This window comes from Rousettus aegyptiacus, unplaced genomic scaffold (genome assembly GCF_014176215.1).
Source record: "Rousettus aegyptiacus isolate mRouAeg1 unplaced genomic scaffold, mRouAeg1.p scaffold_m13_p_13, whole genome shotgun sequence".
Lineage (NCBI taxonomy): Eukaryota > Metazoa > Chordata > Mammalia > Chiroptera > Pteropodidae > Rousettus > Rousettus aegyptiacus.
Genome location: NW_023416288.1, coordinates 4,273,145 through 4,285,215, shown reverse-complemented (window position 1 = coordinate 4,285,215; position 12,071 = coordinate 4,273,145). Strand labels below are relative to the sequence as shown.

Below are 12,071 nucleotides of genomic sequence, written 5' to 3'. Positions count from 1 at the left end.
TAGTGTACTATTTTTCCTTTGGTTTCCTATTCTTTTTGTCTCTTTAATAATTTTAACACACATTATTTTGTTCATGTATTTCCATTATTTTAAATTATTCGGAATCTGATTCTTATATTTGTTTTGTTTGCTGAGACTCCCTTATGGTGGTTTACAGATTTTTAAAATTGTGAGCTCATAGGGGAGGGGAGATGAATGGTTCCCTGTCTCCTTGGCCCTAAGGCCATGTCTTCTTTCTGGGTTTTAATGGTACAACCCCATCCTTATATCCTAGAATCTGTATCCCACAGAGAAACTCCTATGGGTTGTGCTGAGTATGAGCTTACACTTATTTCTCTTTAAAAACACTTTTCTGTATTCTTATGGTAGTTTTTATTTCCACGTTAACTATTTATTTAAACATTTAATTGTGTTATCCTTTACTTTTGTGTTTGTACTCTATGTTGCTAGAAGTCTCATATTTAGAACTATGTAAATATTGTTCATTACTATTTCTACCTATTGAATGGAATTTACTTAATTCTTCTTAGAGTCATTCTTCTTGGAGCTCACTACTTGTCCTAATTTGTATTAATTTCTTTCTAAGCCCGATATACATCTGTCAGCCTGGGATTTATTTTAATTGCCCTTGGGGAATTACACTTTCTTATTCTGCATCTTCCTCCTTGCTTTCTACCCTTACTTTGCTGAAGAATATCCTTAAGTAATTGCTCTATAAAGAGTACATGGAAGAAAATGGCCTGAGTCTTTGGACGCTTGAAAATGTCTTCATTTCACTCTTGCACTTAATTGATAATTTTACTGGAAATAGAATTTTAAGTTCAAAATAACTTTCCTCCACAATTTTGAAGTCACTGCTCCATTGCAGCTTAGTATCCAGTTCACAAAGGATAAGACATATCAATCTTAAGTGACTTTATTGCCCCTTTCAGAAAGGTTTAGGAGCCTTTCTGTATCCTTGACTCTGAAATTTTATGATTTTATCTCTGTATGGAAGTTTTCTCCATTCATTTGATGGACACTTTTAACCATACTTTTTTTTCAACTACAAGAAATTTTTTCCTAGTATTTTTCTGTCAACTTCTTTTCTTCTATTTCCTTTGTTTTCTTTCTAGAGCTCCAATAGACTGGTATCGAACTTACTGAACTGCTTTTCTATGCTTCTTATCTTTTCTAGCATATATATTCTCCATTCCTTCGATAGCTGGTTGTGCATTCAAAATTTCTTAAACTTTATCTTTAGCCCTTCTAATAAATTATTTTTATTTTAATTTTTTTTTAAAGTTCAAGATCTTTTTTGTCTGTTTTCTGATGGCTCCATCTTAATAGAAGTCTGTTTTTGTTATATGGAAACAATATCTTTTTAATCACTTTGAGGGTACTCAAATTTACAAAAATTATTTTAAATGATATATCTCTGTTATTAGTAACTGTTAATCTTGTTTTTTTTTTCTTCATGTACCTTCATATGGCAGGTTGTTTATTATTGGTTATAACATATTTTTGGATAAATTAAAGACTTCATTGACTTTTCTGGTTAATTGACATCCCTTTTCTCTACTATCATGTATATAAGTGTTTCCAGAATAGGATCCTTCCCTGAATGAATGGTGATTAGGAGGCTATATGTACCAGAGTGGGCTCTGTTGGCATTAGGGTGAGAAGGCAACAGCTGGCCTTCAGGACAGGGCGCACCCTCTTTCCAAATGCTGCAAAGAGAAAGGATTTATTCTACAATGACAAACTCACCAGAAGTACCGGTTCACCTTAACTAACCCATAAAGGCTTTCTATTCATCTCTTTGCTTTCGGGTCCCCACTGCTCACGCCTGCTCTCTGTCCTTGCTGACTCTGTTCTCAGAGCTTCTTTATAGATGGGCACTCTCATTCTCATGGTGGTCCTTCTTGTACTAATTCTTGGTTCTGTTTCATAACTAATTTACCTCCAAACATATTCTTATCCCATTCTCTTCAGAGTTCTTCCTGGTCTTTGTAAAAAAATTTATAGCCATTTAAGATTTATAGGATAATAGGTAATTTATAGGTAATTTTATTTTATTTTTATCTATACTTTAGGATTTCTACAGTAGACATTATTATTTTCATAAAAAACATAATAAAAATAAATTTTAGGTGATGATAATAGGAGTAAAAGGTACTTTCTGTCATTCTCTCAGAGGAGGAATCTTCAAATGCAGGATGCCCTTGGCATTCTAGAAGAAGAGCGAGAGTCAAGTTCAGAGATCTCTGAGAATCCTAGATTTCATTCAGAACACCATTAATTGAGAGACTGATTTAGGTGAGCTGCTCGACTGATCCAAGCTATCAGGTCTGTTTTTGTCATGCTTCATATATGACCCTAGGAAGCAGGTTCTATTTACTGCCAATTAAATGTATCAGGCCCTTTCAGATCCATTCCCCGCTGATAGTTGAAACCAAAACTGCCAAGAGTCTACTGCAGGAATGACACATCAGTACCATCTACAAGAGGCCAGGTAGGTAATGGCAATAATTGAAGTGAACCAAGTGACCGTTTGCCATTCTAGAAAGCATGTGCCAAGCCCAAAGTTGTCGGCTACTATTCAGCGCTCACTGAATGCTGGCTTCCATTTTCAAATGTTCTTTATATTGAGGTTCAACATATAGTGAACTGTATAGCTCTGTATATGGTTTAATGAGTGATACTGTGCATTTCAGACTAATATAATAGAAACTTTTTACCATTCGAAATGCTCTTTTGTCTCCCTACGCTTGCCACACCCTATCAAGCAGCCTCAGTTCTGATTTCTATCACCACAGATTAGTTTTGCCTATTCCAGAACTTCATATAAATAGAACATCCAATTTTCAAAGGACTTGAAACTACATTTTAATGGAAACTTTCTTAATTTTTTAATTGTTAGAAACCAACACAAATTTTTATCAAACAATGTGTAGACCCAACAGGCTAAATTTAGCATACCAGCAATGCAACCACTTAGTGTCTGGGCTACTGTATAAACCAAAAAATATTTTGTATAAATTTACTAATTATTCTCATGATTGTTGGTTTTGGGGCTGACAATTTTTATTTTTTTTAGCAACTAGTAGCACATTCTTTAAAAATGAAGGGCAAACCTAACCTTTGGGGCATCAGGAAAGCAAGGAGAATAGGAGACTGAATTCCACTTTACAGCCTGCCTGGGAAAAAGGAACAACCAGGGGAAGAATGGGTGGAGGCCAATTTAGTGAGAGAAGGCAAGCTGGGGAACATCTAGTGTGTGTAACAAAGAAAAAAGAACACTTGGCTGCTGCTATTTTGAAGAAACAGTGAGAAACCTCATCTTAATGTCCCCTGACCAGTATCCCACTGAAATGGTGCTAAAGGTCCTATATGATCATGCGCACCCTCCCCAAATTCCTGCTCCACAATCACTCTTTTCTATACTGATATCGTTTCTTTCTACTCCCCACCTTGTCACACTGCTCCAGCCACTGAGATCTTCTTGCTGTTCGGTGGATACACCAGGCACACACTTGCCTCAGAGACTTTGTGTTGGCTAGAAAGCTCCACTCTCAGATAGCGTCATAACCTTTTTTTTTCATCACCTTTAGTCTATGCTCCATATCACTTTCTCAGGACACCTTATTTTAAATATTACCCAACCAATTCTTCCACTGGCTTCTTCACAGCTTTATATTTCTCCACAGGACTCATCACACATCTGACCCACAGTGTATTTTATTTCCTTATTCTCTGTCTTCCCTCCTCTCTTCATGAAAGTTAAAGCTGCATGAAGACAGGTACATAGTAGGAATTCCTTAAATATTTGTTAAACAAATAAGTGAATCAAGGAAGAAAGGAAAGAAGAAATGAAAAATCCTGCTACCTTTGGAAATTGCTGTTAAAAGTGTTCAATAGAAAATTTTATCATTTCTAATTATCTTCTGGCATTTAATTGTTTTGAGGCAGTTAAGATTTAAAAAGCAAACTGGTGGAAATTTAAGGATCGGAACAATCCTGACTATACTTACTATCTTCAAAAATTAGATTTGTGGGAGGACGAATGCTTATATAAAAACTCTTAACTGGGTATTTGGGTTTAGTAATAATTAAGTTTGTCATTAGATTTAAAGTTATTATGGCAAAAACCACCTTTTCCTAGTATATGTATTCCAACCTTAATTCATTTTAAGAAGTAGGTAAAGAATAATGTATGAAATAGCAAAACAGCATGGGCCCAATATTACTAAATCTTTGGGAACAATGATTAGCAACAGACACATGAAATGAATCCAATTCTATAATTTTTTTTTTTTTAATGGCAATGAGTGCAACCAGTTCTAGGTGGACAAAGAGGTAGGGGCTGAGCTGGTTGTGTAGTTCTCCAACAGATTTTTGACACGAGGTAAGGGCAGTTCCTCTGTCCTTTCCAATCCAGAAAAAATTATTCCCCACCTGAGACATTATTTAGAATTAAGTCAGGCCCTGGGATTGGTCGATGCTGAATTAGACTAAGTATGCACATGTGGCAGATTCACCCAGGGAGATACAACTCCATGCACTCACTATGTATGGAAGATTGCGAGGAACACACAGGAAGCATGGGCCCCAAGCTCACACTTCCCAACACAGTGCAAGTGAGATACAGTGATTTGCCTAAATTTTAGAAAGCTTGAGAATAAATTTGTAGCTGATATAAGGCCAAGAGTAGAGAAGAAATAAATAAATAAGAGTAGCTCCTTGCAATCCATGGGCCTTCTTACCCTGTTCCTCGTTTCCTCCTAATGCCTTTCCATCTTTTGTCAACTCATCTCTCTTTTAGTGATCTGACAGTCACACATACACTGTTTTATTTATTTTTTCTTCTTCTAGGTGTTTGAGATATGAAGAGCAGTAGGAGAAAAAAAGTAACAAATTTCATGGATTACAATTTAATAAGTTATCCTTTAAATCTAAGAATAATTTTCAATATCTGCAGAATTTATAATGTATTGACAAGATTAGGTCCCAACAAATGATTAAGGTAAACAATGTACTCTTTTTTTTTCCTGCCCCAGTTCTAGTAACTGGATAGTCTACAACTACTTGAGAAGGTGTGGGGATCATTTTTTTTTTTTTTATCTCACTTTGGACATAGAAGCTCACATTTCAGCAAGGATCGAGGTGATCATCTTTATCCTTTGCTGACACCTTTCTCCCTGACCTAAACAAACCACATATCACCTCTAGGAGGAAATTTCAATAGGCTATTAAACACTGGCATGGATACCAGAGAACAGAGGTATTCATCTCTGGGGACCTGTAGGTACAGGTGATCATCTTGGATAGGCAGAGTTATACCAAATTCAGTCCATTGAAACATACTTGGTGCTAGTGAGAGTGTGTGTGTGTGTGTGTTGGTTGGGGGGGGGAGGGCAAGGGGGAGGGAGGAGACTCCCAAAGCTTTGTGGGAATACTGAACTGGTGGGGAGAAACAGCACCTTCCCTGAATAAACTGAAATTGTTTAATTTGGTCTGCTTATTAGAAAGACATGGTTAGGCTTGGTTACCATTAAATGTATATGATACTGAGTCAGACTATGTATAAAAGGAATTTTGTAGGTTTACCTTCTATCTTTAGGTGACATAAGCTGAGAATCTGTTTGTAATGATTATTTAACCCAGTAATTTTCCATCTTGGCTGGTTATTAGTGTTTTCTGTGTGTGTGTGTGGAGGGGCGGGGAGGGGGCTTTAAAAAAATAATAGAGATGTCTAGGTCTTCCCCAGTCCAATTAAATCAGAATCTCTGACTTAGGTTTCATTTGTTTGTTTGTTTTTAGTAAACTCTCTAGGTGGTTCATATACATCAAGAACTACTAATCCCATATGACACCTTTATTTTATACATAGAAAAATTAAGGTCCAAAGAATTTAATTGACTTGTTACTTCTCCAAGATCACATACCTAGTTAACAGCTGAATATGGATTAAAATCATGATCTCCATTAATTTACTAATCTAATAAATGTCTCTCAATGACATTCTAGGATTGTGACCAGCCACTTAGTTGTTACTTAAGAATAATGTAAGTCAGATCTGGTTAATATCTAAGAATCAGGCTAGTTCCGATTCAAGTTGAAAGGGGAGAGTAAGCTGTGATGACTCTGGCATTCTCTCTCTTACTGTGACTCAGGCCTCTGGAAATGTTAAGGATTCTTTGGTCCAGGTAAAATCCATCATTATCTAGAACTCAGTCTCCAATTTTACTAGTTCCAGGGGGCCCTCTACTTACCCAGATCCAACGTGTAGCACAAAGGGGCAGGACACAGGGTCCCTAGCTGGGAGGTCTAGCAGTTCAGTCTAAACTTGATCAGTGGGGATGAGAGCTGGAGAATGAAGAGCTGGCTTTTGGGCCCTAGGTATAAAAGAAAGTTAATTCATAGCTGCTGACTTGTTCTTTGATAGAAGTTACAGCCAAATTATTTCTTAATGCTGTCCATTCATTTTTTTTTTTTAAAATTCCCCTCGCCCCCCACTTCTACTCCTGACCTACAGATGTTGCCATCTCCCCTTAAGAACTGGATCTCTGAAGGCAGGGCAGGGCATCTCCTCCCACACGCTGGCTGGGCACACCTGGGCCCTGGCATGCCTGGGATATGGGTCAAGGCTCCTATGAGGCTTGAACCTAGGACCTTCTGCATGCAAAACAGACATGCTAACCACTACTCTATGGAACCACCCCATCTAGTCATTTCTAAGAACAACCAACTCTCTTCTAAGACACAACTGTTATTATCACAGTGGTTTATATGGACATGGTAATTATATAATGAGAGAGAGAGGTCAAATTTTGAATACAACCATTCCCATACTTAGCAGTTCATAGCTACAAAACTTGGCAGGTGAGAGACTGTCTTGAAAGAAGAAAATCATCTCAGAAGCACTTTCTTTGAGAAGAACAAGAAAAATTGGAAAACGAGATTCATAAGGTTCAAAATAAAAGCTGACCCTGACCAACTAAAATTTAATATGGCTAATCTGCCTTTAATCTTTCACAAATGATACAATTATTACTCCCCATTCACAGAACACTTACTCAAAGGCTAGGTATTTATTCTATTCGAAATTAAATTATATCCACTCAGTTTGTGGATTTACTCACATCCTTGCTTCATTTCCATTTTCCTCCATTTACCTACCTCTGACTAATTCTGCCCTTGTTCTAAAGCGATGTCTTATTCCTGGGAACCATGAATCCTCTGAAAGATGCAACATTGTGAATGGGCGTGAACTTTTTCTGGTGATAAAGTCCTTAGCTTTGGCCAGATTTTTAAAATCTGTCCCCTCCCAAAAGCTCCCTAGAATACAACTGTTTTCAGGGTGAAGTTGGGGAGATGGTGATGTTGACGGTATTAGTATCCACAACAACAGATTTTCATTTTCATGAACTTGGCCTATGGAACTATCCTCCAAAAGGATTGGAAGATTTCATGAAATTGGATCTACCCTCCAAAAAAATTAGATAAAATTTATCTAAATTTTATCCAATTTAGATAAAAACAGTTTGGGAAGCACCAGAAGATTAAATTTACCTATGTTGAGTTTGTCTTCTGTCATGCAAGATTACACTAGTTTGAAATCAAAGGAAAAGAAAATCATCTTATTTTTTCTTGTTGATTTTGACTTTATTAATACAATAATAATGCAGATGATAGGGAAATGGACATAGCTTCTTATTTAGGTTATATTTCCTAGAAAGCCTTTTACTTTGGAATTAATAAAGTGCCAACTATCTGCAATAGAACAATTACAAAATAATCAGGATACCAGGGGACACACTTGGTATTTAGAATGAAATGAAAGCTCGAATGTTTTTTATTTTAAATTGGCAGTGCAAACCTTACAAACCAAGTCCACTGTTGTTGCTGTTGTTTTAATTGGAAAATTCTTCCATCTTCCTTTCATTCCTCTGCAGCTCTTAGAAAAGCACCTCATACAGGCAAGGCGCTCAAATACTTGTTGGATTGAGTCAATTCTTTTGGTATCGCTCATAAATTAATGAGGAATGTGTAACTCTGTATAGTTTCAGAGTAGTTAAAGAGGGGAAAAAAAAAAAGAAATGCTATGTAACAGAATTGGGGCTTCAGGTGTTACTTAACAGACTAGAATGCTTTCCAGCAGTGCACTTAAGATATCAGCCATGGCAACCTTACCTAGGAATTCTTCATTCTAAAGTTCTCTCTAATGCAAATTAGTTTGAATTTCTCTCTCAAGCTTCCTGTCCCCTGCCTGAAAGTCTTCTGATACAAAGAAATACTACAGTAATTATAAGGATTGCCTGGCAAAAATCTATTTCAAATTTCATTTTAAAAGGGTTATACAGTTGACTACTCAATGCAGGGGTTAGGGATGCCCCCCACCCTCATGCAGTCAAAAATCCAAATATGGCTTTTGACTTCCCCCAAACTTATCTACTAATAGCTGTTTGTTGACCGGAAGACTTACCTATAACATAAACAGTCGATTAACACATATTTTGTATATGTATTATATACTGTATTCTTATAATAAAGTAAGCTAGAGAAAAGAAAACGTTATTAAGAAAGTCATAAGTACATTTACAGTACTGTACCTACTTATTGAAAAAAAAATCTGTGTGTAAGTGGACTCACGCAGTTCAAACTGGTGTTCGAGGGTCAGCTGTACTTATCACATACTTCGAACTCCCTCTGCATTTCCAAGCTTACTTTAGATTATACATTTGTATCTAATGTGCATTTTTCAGATAAGAAAAAGCTGAATTTCAGTCCTCCTCTCCAAATTTCCATTTCCATTCGTGTTTTTAAAATTCTAGACTCCAGATTGATAACACAGTACTTATCCTCGGATGTCCTCTTCACAGCTAGCAGACCTTTGCTGCTTTTCACCTGTGTGAGCTAGACCTTCACTAAGAGCGCCCAGCGCGCCTCCGCGGCTGGGCCTGGCCGCGAGTGAGCACCCCCCCGGGGCGTTCAATACCAGTAAGTTGATTTCCTGCTGGACCGTCTTTACTCTACAGAAGCCAGAAGCTTCCAGAGCGTAGAAGATCAGAACCGCTATCACGGTAGCGCGCCCACCACGGTAAGGTTATAGGAGGGAGAAGGGTTTTAAACCGCGGGGACAGGCAGCGCCGAGCGTCCCCTGGGGATCGGCTGTCCGCGCTCCAAGCGCCCCCGCTCCCCCGGCCCTGCGCCCAGGCCCCGCGCCGCCCGCGCACACTCACCGCCGGCGCTGCCCGGGGCTGCCCTGGGCGGAGCCGCCGCCCCGCCGCGCTCCGGAGCCGCTGCCGCCTCGACGCCGCGCAGCTGCCTCCACGCGCGGCTCTCGGAGGAGGCGCCCGCGGTCGAGGAGGCGCTGCCGCCGGTAACCCGAGCCCGCCCCGCCCCGCGCCCGGGGCCCCGCCGCCCTTCGCTGGGCGACCCCTGAGGCCTCGGGTCTCTTCCCAGAGCCCAGACCTTCTAAGGGGTGCTTTGGGAACTAATACCCCGCCCGTCCAACCCGTGAAAATTACAGAAATGACAGCCACTTTCATCTCCCACTGCCCGTGAACTCCTCAGGGAAGGATTCCTGTAGTTTAGGGGTGGGAAATAGGAGACAAAGGAAGAGGTTCCAGGCTGAAGAAAGAACAATAAATCAGTGATAGTATCTAAGTAGGAAACTTAATTATTATTTAGAAAATGGAAACACCTTAACATATATTTTCAAATGTTGTCATTGTGGAGACTCGAACTGACACAGGAACATCAAAATGTTGATTGACAATGTGCAATTTAAAAAAGCTCTGATGAACTGCCTTCCATTAAAACTTTACCTGCACATATTGTGCAACAAGACAGTGACAGATCCATTTTCAAGCTTTCGAGTTAGAATTTATAAAACAACTTTTGTTTTAAAGCAACATAACATGCTATTTTGGAAAAAGGAATATAAACAGGAAACAGAATAGAAAAAAAAGGAGGGAGGGAAGGAAGGAGGAATAAAAGAGGATAGAAAGAAGGAAGGAAATTAGGAACAGAGGGAAGGAGGAAGGAGCCTGTTTTATTTCTAACAACTAGGAAGCAGAGAGGACCGTGGTTGGAGTGCCCAAATCCAAGAAAGTGAAAGATAAAAATGATTTCAATATAAAAACTCTCCTCTGGCCTATGTCTTAGCAAGGATTATAGTCGGCTCATCAGGGTCATCTTTTTTTCTGCTTTGAGCATTTCTGCTCATGCACAATCTAGTGACCCATGTAATGGAGCTAGCTTTTTGGCAAACTGCCTTAAAGCTGAAAAGTGCTCCTGGAGACACCAGTGGTGTCTGACAACGAGACCCCACTTTCTGAGCAGAGGCCAAGCATCACCTCTGGAGCTGCTCTCATTCTTGCTCAAGAGGAAGAGCTGGACATTCCCTCTCTGCTCCACACGAGGGCACTCTCTTCAAGGGCACCAGGACACTGAGAGTCCTGTGCTGAGAACTTACTGGTATCTGGGCATGTGTGTAAAACTAATTTTACTTTTCTTTGGGCTTTGAACATCTCTGAACATCTCTGAATAAATCCTAACAGCATGAGATACTAAGAGGAATTGGGTCCCTGTGACATGCATTTGTGGTGTCATTCATTTGATGATATTATCAAATGAATGACATGATATGATATGATGATATTATCTTGTCATAAACATGTCCTACAGACCGGTACTTAAGCGATGTACCTAAAAATCACCTGGGGATCTTGTTAGAAATGCAGATGCTGGTTCAGTAGGTCTGGGAGATGCATTTCTAACAAGCCCCTAGGTGGTGCTGATAGGCTGTTAGAGGACTAAATTTGAGCAGTAACACCATGGACAGGTGGATAATGAACAACTTTGGAGGCAGCACCCAGGTAATTAAAGTAACAATTTTAACAGGAAAACTTGCTCAGTGATTGCACAGGCTAGGCACTGTTCAAAGCACTTTACAACTCATATCACAACTTTGTGAGTTAGATAATGCTACTATTTCGAGTTTAGAGATGAATCTACTTTCATGTTTACTCCCCTCCCCCCTTTCCCATTCTTGGTGGCTAGATGTAATTATTGAATTCATAGAACATTAACATGATTCCTGAAATGAAAGCCATACAATGGTGTAGTCAGAGAAGTGTCTTCCCTCCTTTGTTCACCCATTTCCCCCACTCTCTTGTGAGAAACCAACTTCATGATTTTCTGGTTTGTTCATCTTGTGCTTCTCTTCTTAAAGTTAAACAAAAATATGTATGTGTTCTTGTTCCACTCTCCCTCCTTTTTTACACAAATGGTGGCTGTATATGCTCTTTATTTTATTTTTAAATATTTTACAATTACATTTGGCATATAATATATTAGTTTTGGCATACAACATAGTGATTAGCCATTTATGTAACTTATGAAGTGATCATCCTGATTAATGTAGTAACCATATGACACCATACATAGTTACTACAATATTATTGGCTATATTCCTTATGCTATACTTTATATCTTCATAACGATTTTGTAACTACCAATTTGTACTTTTTAATCTGTCCCTCTTTTCACTCACCCCCAAAACTCCCCTCTCATCTGGCAACTGTCAAAATATTCTCTCTATATATCAGTTCGTTTCTGTTTTGTTTGTTCTTTTTGTTGTTGTTTTTTAGATTCCACATATAAGTAAAATCATGTGGCATTTGTATTTCTCTGTCCAACTTAATCTACTCAGTACAATACTCTCTAGGTCCATCCATATTATTGTAGGTAATATTTCATTCTTTTTTATGACTAATATTCCTCTGTATATATGTACCACCTATTTTTTTTTTTTGTCAGTTCATCCACCGATGGACACCAATTTGCCTCCTTGGCTATTATAAATAATGCTTCAATGAACATATGGATTCATATGTCTCTTTGAAGTACTGTTTTGGATTTTTTCAGATAAATATCCAGAAGAAGAATTACTGGGTCCTTCATAGTCTCATTATAGCTTTTGTTTTAAAGCCTACTTTGTCTGGTATTAGTATTGCCAACCCAGGATTTTTTTTTTTCTGTTTCTATTTTCATGAATGATCTTTTTCTATTCCTTTACTTTC

General features: G+C 38.4%; 1 protein-coding gene across 4 annotated transcripts in view; it reads right to left on the bottom strand.

The window, feature by feature from the left end:
• Positions 1–9,270, bottom strand: part of SLC26A5 (solute carrier family 26 member 5) — a 45,287-nt gene extending 36,017 nt beyond the window's left edge. For 3 of the 4 annotated variants that reach the window (XM_016145916.2, XM_016145920.2, XM_016145919.2), the window contains exons 1-2: positions 9,225–9,270; positions 6,255–6,377 (exon numbers count right to left, since the gene is read on the bottom strand). The gene's annotated coding sequence lies outside the window, so the exon portion shown is untranslated. Of the gene's footprint in view, positions 1–6,254; positions 6,378–8,634; positions 8,827–9,224 lie in introns of those variants that run through there. The other variant, XM_016145918.2, reaches the window with a different exon arrangement.
• Between the last annotated feature and the right edge of the window lie 2,801 nt (positions 9,271–12,071).